Consider the following 12,523-nt stretch of genomic DNA (forward strand, 5'->3'; position numbering starts at 1 on the left):
TAGGGATAACGTTTCTATTAACAATATCTTTCAGGACCCTTTCCTCCGTTTTATGAGCTGTGGAAAAGAAGTTCCTGTAAAATAGTCTAATAGAGGGTTCAGGTGTTGTGTTAGTTGTCTCTTCAGAGGTTGCATGGCGTTTGACTCCTTCTGAAGATTAATATACGAAAGTACTTAAGGATATTCCTGTTTCAATTTTCCTCCGTGGTCTGACACTGTCCCACTTTTAATCACGTGTTTATTTTCGTGATATATACACATACACACACACACATATACATATGTATATATATATATATATATATATATATATATATATATATATATATATATATATATATATATATATATACCCACATATATAAATTTGTGGGGGTACCACCTCTGGTGCCAATGTGGGGACCCATAGCCTCGGAGAAGAAAATAAAAAGTATTCAGAGGAGACCTTGTGGTTTCTCACTGAACACTAATATTATCTATCTATATATATATATATATATATATATATATATATATATATATATATATATATATATATATGTTTATATATATATATATATATATATATATATATATATATATATATATATATATATATACATATATATAAACTGTTGTGAACCAGTTACATATCCATGAACCTCACACCCATCCAATGGGCGAGGGTGTTAAGTTTATAATTTACCTGTAGGTAGACAAAGCGTTCCCATCATTTCCATGGAGCCAAATATGATTGGATGAATGCGTCCAATTTGTAATTTTAATTGCACTATATAGGCGTTTTTCTGAGTGGTCAGAGATGTTCATCCTTGAGGGCGTTATCATATCCCTTCCAAGAGCATCGTTATTTTATTTTATATATTTATACATGCAAGAGTTTTCTTACATTCGTGTCAAGCCACCAACATTCGGACAGGTCCTTACTCGTAATCTTCCCCAGAATACGACCCGCCAAATCGTTTAACAACAAGGTACTCATTCACTGGTGGGTGAACAGAGCCGTATAGTTAAGGATTGGCGCCTAGTCAATCCTCTCCGGTCAGGATACGAACCCAGGCATAATCCCTCGCGAAGCGTGAGGTGAGTGTGTTACCACTGTGCTACAACAACCAATTAGACAGTGATTTCCCGTCTAGTTGACTGCAGCTTAACACAGTTGTGGGGAATGTACTTTAGTACTGTACTAGTCTTAAGCCAAATACAAATATTCTGATTAGTCTGCGGTTAACACACACTCAGAGCCTCAGCACCCTCCCCAAACTGCTCCCCCTCTCCCACCTACATTCCACCCTCCCCCTTCCTCCATTTATATTATAATCCCGTACTCTCACCCACTACCAATTGTACTGCCAATCTGCCCATTGTACTCTCAACTCCTATCCATTGTACTATCCACCTCTCCATTGTACTTTTACCCCCTGTCAATTGTGTTACCTCTCAATCACAAGAACATTCCTTGGGATTCCCGCTGAAAAAATACGGATAGGGTTCCTCGCCATCCATGCCCAACCACTTGGGCTGGACCGTAGAGCGACGGTCTCGCTTCATGCAGGTCGGCGTTCATTCCCCGACTGTCACCATGGTTGGGCACCATTCCTTCCCCCGTCCCATCCCAAATCCTGATCGCTTCCCAGTGCTATATAGTCGTAATGGCTTGGCGCTTTCCCCTGATGCTTCCCTCCCTCCCTAGCGGAGGAAGCTCTGTAGCCCTCATCTGGCACCCACACTTTACGTCTGGTCCTGCTACCCACATTTAATGCACTTACTTTATATAGCAGGTTACTTTGTTTTGCCAGAAACGCTATATGTGTGCTAGTGGCTTTACAAGGCTTTACAAACTTCAAGTCTCTGTACTCTAATACACCCAATGTACCTTCTTGTATATATATAAATAAATAAATAAATTGTACATTATAGTTCCCTATATAGTTCATTATTATCTAATTTATAGCTGGTCGCCGGTGAGAGGAGATTATAGCGTTGTGACAACTATAAAATAGAATAGTCGCTTGCTTTACTCTGGGACAGAGGTGGCGTGGTTTGAGAAACATTTGAAGCTGTAGGAAAATCATCTATTTTATGCGAGTACAGGCAAATTATGGGTGGCAGGAAACTTCTGTTAATTTTTCCGAGATCACTAAGGAATGTTGTATATTACTATAAGATTTTGTTTTGTAATCTTTCATATAGAATAAGGTAGCAGGACAGTGCTGTGTATACCTAGTCTTCTTAATAAAATAATAACCATTATATATATATATATATATATATATATATATATATATATATGTGTGTATATCACGAAAATAAACACGTGATTTAGAATGTGACAATGTCAGACCACGGAGGAAAATTGAAACAGGAAATTTCCTTAAGTACTTTCGTATATTAAATACATCTTCAGAAGGACCTTCTGAAGATGTATTTAATATACGAAAGTACTTAAGGAAATTTCCTGTTTCAATTTTCCTCCGTGGTCTGACATTGTCATATATATATATATATATATTATTAAATATGACCGAAAAAGTAAGATTAATAATTCTAACACGAATTTTCTCAATCTTTCGTACATTACGCTTCACTGTTGGAGGTAAATCAAAAATCACTTCTCCAAAATTCATTTTTATTTCTAGTCTGACGCGACACGGGCGCGTTTCGTAAAACTTATTACATTTTCAAAGACTTCACAAATACACAACTGATTAGAACTTACGTCTCTCTGATATTATATCTACATTTGAGTGAGGTGGGAAGGATGATGTGGCATTAACACAAGACAGAACAGGGGATATTAATAGGGTATTAAAAGTATCAACACAAGACAGAACAGAAACAATGGGTATTGAATAGAAGTGTTTGTAGAAAGCCTATTGGTCCATATTTCTTGATGCTTCTATATTGGAGCGGAGTCTTGAGGTGGGTAGAATATAGTTGTGCAATAATTGGCTGTTGATTGCTGGTGTTGACTTCTTGATGTGTAGTGCCTCGCAAACGTCAAGCCGCCTGCTATCGCTGTATCTATCGATGATTTCTGTGTTGTTTACTAGGATTTCTCTGGCGATGGTTTGGTTATGGGAAGAGATTATATGTTCCTTAATGGAGCCCTGTTGCTTATGCATCGTTAAACGCCTAGAAAGAGATGTTGTTGTCTTGCCTATATACTGGGTTTTTTGGAGCTTACAGTCCCCAAGTGGGCATTTGAAGGCATAGACGACGTTAGTCTCTTTTAAAGCGTTCTGTTTTGTGTCTGGAGAGTTTCTCATGAGTAGGCTGGCCGTTTTTCTGGTTTTATAGTAAATCGTCAGTTGTATCCTCTGATTTTTGTCTGTAGGGATAACGTTTCTATTAACAATATCTTTCAGGACCCTTTCCTCCGTTTTATGAGCTGTGGAAAAGAAGTTCCTGTAAAATAGTCTAATAGGGGGTATAGGTGTTGTGTTAGTTGTCTCTTCAGAGGTTGCATGGCTTTTCACTTTCCTTCTTATGATGTCTTCGATGAAACCATTGGAGAAGCCGTTATTGACTAGAACCTGCCTTACCCTACAGAGTTCTTCGTCGACTTGCTTCCATTCTGAGCTGTGGCTGAGAGCACGGTCGACGTATGCGTTAACAACACTCCTCTTGTACCTGTCGGGGCAGTCGCTGTTGGCATTTAGGCACATTCCTATGTTTGTTTCCTTAGTGTAGACTGCAGTGTGGAAACCTCCGCCCTTTTCCATGACTGTTACATCTAGAAAAGGCAGCTTCCCATCCTTTTCCGTCTCGTAAGTGAAACGCAGCACGGAACTCTGCTCAAATGCCTCCTTCAGCTCCTGCAGATGTCTGACATCAGGTACCTGTGTAAAAATGTCGTCAACATACCTGCAGTATATGGCCGGTTTCAAGTTCATGTCGACTAAGACTTTTTGCTCGATGGTACCCATGTAGAAGTTTGTAAACAGGACACCTAGGGGAGAACCCATGGCGACCCCATCTACTTGCTTATACATGTGCCCATCCGGGCTCAAGAAGGGTGCCTCTTTAGTACAAGCTTGGAGTAGTTTCCTCAGAATACTTTCTGGCATGTCAAGAGGAGTACAGGCTGGATCACGATACACTCTGTCGGCTATCATTCCGATTGTCTCGTCCACAGGTACGTTGGTAAACAGCGATTCTACGTCCAACGAGGCTCTTATCCCTGTGGCCCGTGTGCCCCGCAGTAAGTCCACAAATTCCTTTGGAGACTTCAGGCTGAAGGCGCAAGGAACATAAGGAGTCAGCAGGCCGTTGAGTCGCTTCGCCAGTCTGGCCAATCATTAGCCAGATACCCACACCCACGTACAGACTGGCGAAGCGACTCAACGGCCTGCTGACTCCTTATGTTCCTTGCGCCTTCAGCCTGAAGTCTCCAAAGGAATTTGTGGACTTACTGCGGGGCACACGGGCCACAGGGATAAGAGCCTCGTTGGACGTAGAATCGCTGTTTACCAACGTACCTGTGGACGAGACAATCGGAATGATAGCCGACAGAGTGTATCGTGATCCAGCCTGTACTCCTCTTGACATGCCAGAAAGTATTCTGAGGAAACTACTCCAAGCTTGTACTAAAGAGGCACCCTTCTTGAGCCCGGATGGGCACATGTATAAGCAAGTAGATGGGGTCGCCATGGGTTCTCCCCTAGGTGTCCTGTTTACAAACTTCTACATGGGTACCATCGAGCAAAAAGTCTTAGTCGACATGAACTTGAAACCGGCCATATACTGCAGGTATGTTGACGACATTTTTACACAGGTACCTGATGTCAGACATCTGCAGGAGCTGAAGGAGGCATTTGAGCAGAGTTCCGTGCTGCGTTTCACTTACGAGACGGAAAAGGATGGGAAGCTGCCTTTTCTAGATGTAACAGTCATGGAAAAGGGCGGAGGTTTCCACACTGCAGTCTACACTAAGGAAACAAACATAGGAATGTGCCTAAATGCCAACAGCGACTGCCCCGACAGGTACAAGAGGAGTGTTGTTAACGCATACGTCGACCGTGCTCTCAGCCACAGCTCAGAATGGAAGCAAGTCGACGAAGAACTCTGTAGGGTAAGGCAGGTTCTAGTCAATAACGGCTTCTCCAATGGTTTCATCGAAGACATCATAAGAAGGAAAGTGAAAAGCCATGCAACCTCTGAAGAGACAACTAACACAACACCTATACCCCCTATTAGACTATTTTACAGGAACTTCTTTTCCACAGCTCATAAAACGGAGGAAAGGGTCCTGAAAGATATTGTTAATAGAAACGTTATCCCTACAGACAAAAATCAGAGGATACAACTGACGATTTACTATAAAACCAGAAAAACGGCCAGCCTACTCATGAGAAACTCTCCAGACACAAAACAGAACGCTTTAAAAGAGACTAACGTCGTCTATGCCTTCAAATGCCCACTTGGGGACTGTAAGCTCCAAAAAACCCAGTATATAGGCAAGACAACAACATGAGTTGCGAAAGACAGGGGCCTTAAGAAGACTTTGATAAAGCCGCCTTCAAACGCCATAGCAACTTCAAATTCATTTGACGTTTTGGAGGACGAGTGCTGTGGAGAGACTGTGGATCGCGCAAAAGGGAAAGCAACGAAGAGAAAGGAAGCGCAGGCCCCTCAGAAAGTAAAGGAAGTACCTAAGCAAACATTAGTTGTGGGAGATTCCCAGATAAGGTATTTGGATAGAACGTTTTGTGCTAGAGATAGGGGGAACAGGTTAAGGGTTTGCTATCCCGGAGCTGGCATTGGTGATATTATAAACAACATGAATGATATTATGGCTGGTAATGGGAACAATCCCATTATTTGCATTAGCGTGGGAGGAAATGATGTTGGTCGAGTCAGGAGTGAGGAACTGATTCAGAGGTATAAAACAGCCATAGAGTTAGTTAGGAGCAAGGGAGGAATCCCGATCATATGTGGCATTCTTCCAAGAAAGGGAGTGGGAAATGAATGGATATCGAGGGCACTTGGTGTCAATTGCCGGCTGGAAAGATATTGCAAATCAAATGCAATATCTTTCATAGACAACTGGGAACACTTCTATGGAAGAAATGAAATGTATGCTCGTGATGGGGTGCATCTATCGAGAGCTGGGGTTGTTGCTGTTGCGAACTCGCTAGAAGAAGTGGTTAGAGGTGTTTGTTTGGGTTTAAACTGTTAGTAGATAGAGGTATGGGAATTGATTTGGAGGAAGGAGGTAATAAAAGTATGTGTTTGTGGGAGAAAGGAATTGGCAAAACGATCAGGGAAAGAGAAGGTCCGCAAAATAACAATTCACTTAGGGTATATTACACTAACAGTAGAAGTCTAAGAAATAAAATTAACGAATTAAATGCTCTTGTCTGCACAGAAAAAATAGATATTATTGCACTTACCGAAACGTGGATGAATGTAGAAAATAGAGAACTATTAGCTGAATATCAAATATATGGATTTAAACTATTTCACACAGATAGATATATTAGACGAGGAGGTGGAGTAGCCATATATGTTAGGGACAATTTGAAATGTAGTCTCAAAGAGGGAATCAAAACAGAGCCACACACAGAAACTATTTGGATTGAATTAAACGAAAAAGCTAATAATATTATAATAGGAGTAATATATAGGCCACCAAATTTAGACAGAATGGAAGCAAAGCATCTATGGGATGAAATATCTAGAGCATCTAGATCTAACAGTATTTATGTCATGGGTGACTTTAATTTTAGCGGAATAAACTGGTTGAACAAAACAGGGAATAGTGAAGCAGAAGATTTTCTAGAATTAATTGACGATTGCTTTCTTACGCAACACATTAAGGAACCAACACGGGAAAATAATATTTTAGATTTAGTGTTAACTAACAGGGAAACGCAAATTAATGACATCGAAATAGGGAGTGAGCTAGGGAGCAGTGATCACAAAGAAATCAGATTTAGCATAGAATGGAATAGACCAGTAGGAGAAAATTCTGTTAAAGTGCCAGATTTTCGAAAAGCTGATTTTAATAGCCTAAGAAATTTTTTGGGTCAAATTGATTGGAAAGGCTTGGGTATGGGGTGTGGGCCGGTCTTGGAGCGAGACATGAACCCAGCGATAGGTGACTTAAATGGGGATTTCGATGAGGATTCAATATATAACTTATTTAAGAATATTCTAAACAAAGCACAGGAACGTAGTATACCATACAAATTGAATAGATCGTATACTAATGACCCAAAGTGGATAACAAAGAATTTGAAGAACCTTATAGGTAAAAAGAGAGCTTGGTACAAAAGGATTAAAAATGGGGAGGTCACTTTAGAACAGGAATTCGTACAACTGGTTAGAAATGTTAAAAAAGAGATAAGGAAAGCAAAAAGAAACTATGAAGTTCGCATAGCAGGGCAAGCAAAGACAAATCCTAAAGGGTTTTTTCAGTTATATCGTACTAAGACTAGGGAAAGGATAGGTCCATTAAAAACTGAGACAGGTCAAATAACAGATAGTGATGAAGAGATGAGTAGTATTTTTAATAAATATTTTGTATCTGTATTTACTAAAGAGGAACTTAACAATATGCCTTCAGCCGAACAAGTCTATGTGGGTGGGGACGAGGACAGGTTGACGAGTTTAGCAGTTACCAGGGAGGATGTTCTTAAACAAATAGTAAAACTCAAACCAAACAAATCCCCAGGGCCGGATGAAGTGTTTGCTAGGGTGCTTAAAGAATGCAAAGAGGAGCTTTGTGACCCACTGTCAACCATATTTAATAAATCAATAGAGTCAGGCAGAGTGCCAGAGTTTTGGAAAGTTGCTAATGTGATACCAGTTTTTAAGAAAGGAGATAGATCACTTGCGTCTAACTATCGACCAATTAGCCTAACGTCTATTGTGGGAAAGTTACTCGAATCTATAATAGCAAATAAAATTCGTCTTCATCTTGAAAAACATAAATTAATAATTGAGTCGCAACATGGTTTTATAAATGGCCGTTCATGTTTAACAAATTTGTTATCTTTTTATTTTAGCATTGTTGAGGCAGTTGATAGTGGTAAGGATTGCGATGTTGTATACCTTGACTTTAGCAAAGCTTTTGATACAGTGCCACATGAAAGACTGATTAAAAAAATAGAGTCTCATGGTATTGGGGGTGCTATATTAAGCTGGATTAGGGCATGGCTATACCAAAGGAAACAGAGAGTTAGTATAAATGGAATCAAGTCAGAGTGGGAAAATGTTGTAAGTGGAGTGCCTCAAGGCTCTGTCCTGGGACCTCTGTTGTTTATAATATATATAAATGATTTAGATTCAGGTTTGAGTAGCAACATTTGCAAATTTGCCGATGATACGAAAATCGGTAGGGAAATTAATTCGGAGGAGGACTCACTATCACTTCAAGTTGATCTAGATAGGGTTTTGAAATGGTCAAAGGATTGGCAGATGCAGTTTAATGCTGATAAATGTAAAGTTCTAAGGTTAGGTAATGATGATAGAGTTACAAGATACGAGCTAGATGGTGTTACATAAGAACATAAGAACATAAGAACAAAGGTAACTGCAGAAGGCCTATTGGCCCATACGAGGCAGCTCCTATTCTATAACCACCCAATCCCACTCATATACTTGTCCAACCCGTGCTTGAAACAATCGAGGGACCCCACCTCCACAATGTTACGCGGCAATTGGTTCCACAAATCAACAACCCTGTTACTGAACCAATATTTACCCAAGTCTTTCCTAAATCTAAACTTATCCAATTTATATCCATTGTTTCGTGTTCTGTCCTGTGTTGATACTTTTAATACCCTATTAATATCCCCCCGGTTATGTCCATTCATCCACTTGTAAACCTCTATCATGTCACCCCTAACTCTTCGCCTTTCCAGTGAATGCAACTTAAGCTTTGTTAATCTTTCTTCATATGAAAGATTTCTAATTTGGGGAATTAACTTAGTCATCCTACGCTGGACACGTTCAAGTGAATTTATATCCATTCTATAATATGGCGACCAAAACTGAACTGCATAATCTAAATGGGGCCTAACTAGAGCAAGATATAGCTTGAGAACCACACCAGGTGTCTTGTTACTAACGCTGCGATTAATAAATCCAAGTGTCCGATTTGCCTTATTACGAACATTTATGCATTGATCCTTTTGTTTTAAATTCTTACTAATCATAACTCCCAGATCCCTTTCGCAATCCGACTTCGCAATCACAACACCATCTAGCTCGTATCTTGTAACTCTATCATCATTACCTAACCTCAGAACTTTACATTTATCAGCATTAAACTGCATCTTAACAAATTTGTTATCTTTTTATTCTAGCATTGTTGAGGCAGTTGATAGTGGTAAGGATTGCGATGTTGTATACCTTGACTTTAGCAAAGCTTTTGATACAGTGCCACATGAAAGACTGATTAAAAAAATAGAGTCTCATGGTATTGGGGGTGCTATATTAAGCTGGATTAGGGCATGGCTATACCAAAGGAAACAGAGAGTTAGTATAAATGGAATCAAGTCAGAGTGGGAAAATGTTGTAAGTGGAGTGCCTCAAGGCTCTGTCCTGGGACCTCTGTTGTTTATAATATATATAAATGATTTAGATTCAGGTTTGAGTAGCAACATTTGCAAATTTGCCGATGATACGAAAATCGGTAGGGAAATTAATTCGGAGGAGGACTCACTATCACTTCAAGTTGATCTAGATAGGGTTTTGAAATGGTCAAAGGATTGGCAGATGCAGTTTAATGCTGATAAATGTAAAGTTCTGAGGTTAGGTAATGATGATAGAGTTACTAGATACGAGCTAGATGGTGTTGTGATTGCGAAGTCGGATTGCGAAAGGGATCTGGGAGTTATGATTAGTAAGAATTTAAAACAAAAGGATCAATGCATAAATGTTCGTAATAAGGCAAATCGGACACTTGGATTTATTAATCGCAGCGTTAGTAACAAGACACCTGGTGTGGTTCTCAAGCTATATCTTGCTCTAGTTAGGCCCCATTTAGATTATGCAGTTCAGTTTTGGTCGCCATATTATAGAATGGATATAAATTCACTTGAACGTGTCCAGCGTAGGATGACTAAGTTAATTCCCCAAATTAGAAATCTTTCATATGAAGAAAGATTAACAAAGCTTAAGTTGCATTCACTGGAAAGGCGAAGAGTTAGGGGCGACATGATAGAGGTTTACAAGTGGGTGAATGGACATAACAAGGGGGATATTAATAGGGTATTAAAAGTATCAACACAGGACAGAACACGAAACAATGGGTATAAATTGGATAAGTTTAGATTTAGGAAAGACTTGGGTAAATACTGGTTCAGTAACAGGGTTGTAGATTTGTGGAACCAATTGCCGCGTAATGTGGTGGAGGTGGGGTCCCTCGATTGTTTCAAGCGCGGGTTGGACAAGTATATGAGTGGGATTGGGTGGTTATAGAATAGGAGCTGCCTCGTATGGGCCAATAGGCCTTCTGCAGTTACCTTTGTTCTTATGTTCTTATGTTCTTATGTTCATCTGCCAATCCTTTGACCATTTCAAAACCCTATCTAGATCAACTTGAAGTGATAGTGAGTCCTCCTCCGAATTAATTTCCCTACCGATTTTCGTATCATCGGCAAATTTGCAAATGTTGCTACTCAAACCTGAATCTAAATCATTTATATATATTATAAACAACAGAGGTCCCAGGACAGAGCCTTGAGGCACTCCACTTACAACATTTTCCCACTCTGACTTGATTCCATTTATACTAACTCTCTGTTTCCTTTGGTATAGCCATGCCCTAATCCAGCTTAATATAGCACCCCCAATACCATGAGACTCTATTTTTTTAATCAGTCTTTCATGTGGCACTGTATCAAAAGCTTTGCTAAAGTCAAGGTATACAACATCGCAATCCTTACCACTATCAACTGCCTCAACAATGCTAGAATAAAAAGATAACAAATTTGTTAAACATGAACGGCCATTTATAAAACCATGTTGCGACTCAATTATTAATTTATGTTTTTCAAGATGAAGACGAATTTTATTTGCTATTATAGATTCGAGTAACTTTCCCACAATAGACGTTAGGCTAATTGGTCGATAGTTAGACGCAAGTGATCTATCTCCTTTTTTAAAAACTGGTATCACATTAGCAACTTTCCAAAACTCTGGCACTCTGCCTGACTCTATTGATTTATTAAATATGGTTGACAGTGGGTCACAAAGCTCCTCTTTGCATTCTTTAAGCACCCTGGCAAACACTTCATCCGGCCCTGGGGATTTGTTTGGTTTGAGTTTTACTATTTGTTTAAGAACATCCTCCCTGGTAACTGCTAAACTCGTCAACCTGTCCTCGTCCCCACCCACATAGACTTGTTCGGCTGAAGGCATATTGTTAAGTTCCTCTTTAGTAAATACAGATACAAAATATTTATTAAAAATACTACTCATCTCTTCATCACTATCTGTTATTTGACCTGTCACAGTTTTTAATGGACCTATCCTTTCCCTAGTCTTAGTACGATATAACTGAAAAAACCCTTTAGGATTTGTCTTTGCTTGCCCTGCTATGCGGACTTCATAGTTTCTTTTTGCTTTCCTTATCTCTTTTTTAACATTTCTAACCAGTTGTACGAATTCCTGTTCTAAAGTGACCTCCCCATTTTTAATCCTTTTGTACCAAGCTCTCTTTTTACCTATAAGGTTCTTCAAATTCTTTGTTATCCACTTTGGGTCATTAGTATTCGATCTATTCAATTTGTATGGTATACTACGTTCCTGTGCTATGTTTAGAATATTCTTAAATAAGTTATATATTGAATCCACATCGAAATCCCCATTTAAGTCACCTATCGCTGGGTTCATGTCTCGCTCCAAGACCGGCCCACACCCCATACCCAAGACTTTCCAATCAATTTGACCCAAAAAATTTCTTAGGCTATTAAAATCAGCTTTTCGAAAATCTGGCACTTTAACAGAATTTTCTCCTACTGGTCTATTCCATTCTATGCTAAATCTGATTTCTTTGTGATCACTGCTCCCTAGCTCACTCCCTATTTCGATGTCATTAATTTGCGTTTCCCTGTTTGTTAACACTAAATCTAAAATATTATTTTCCCGTGTTGGTTCCTTAATGTGTTGCGTAAGAAAGCAATCGTCAATTAATTCTAGAAAATCTTCTGCTTCACTATTCCCTGTTTTGTTCAACCAGTTTATTCCGCTAAAATTAAAGTCACCCATGACATGATTGCGTTGTGTTGTGATTGCGAAGTCGGATTGCGAAAGGGATCTGGGAGTTATGATTAGTAAGAATTTAAAACAAAAGGATCAATGCATAAATGTTCGTAATAAGGCAAATCGGACACTTGGATTTATTAATCGCAGCGTTAGTAACAAGACACCTGGTGTGGTTCTCAAGCTATATCTTGCTCTAGTTAGGCCCCATTTAGATTATGCAGTTCAGTTTTGGTCGCCATATTATAGAATGGATATAAATTCACTTGAACGTGTCCAGCGTAGGATGACTAAGTTAATTCCCCAAATT

The sequence above is a fragment of the Procambarus clarkii genome, chromosome 10 (genome assembly GCF_040958095.1).
Source record: "Procambarus clarkii isolate CNS0578487 chromosome 10, FALCON_Pclarkii_2.0, whole genome shotgun sequence".
In the NCBI taxonomy this organism is placed as follows: Eukaryota; Metazoa; Arthropoda; class Malacostraca; order Decapoda; family Cambaridae; genus Procambarus; species Procambarus clarkii.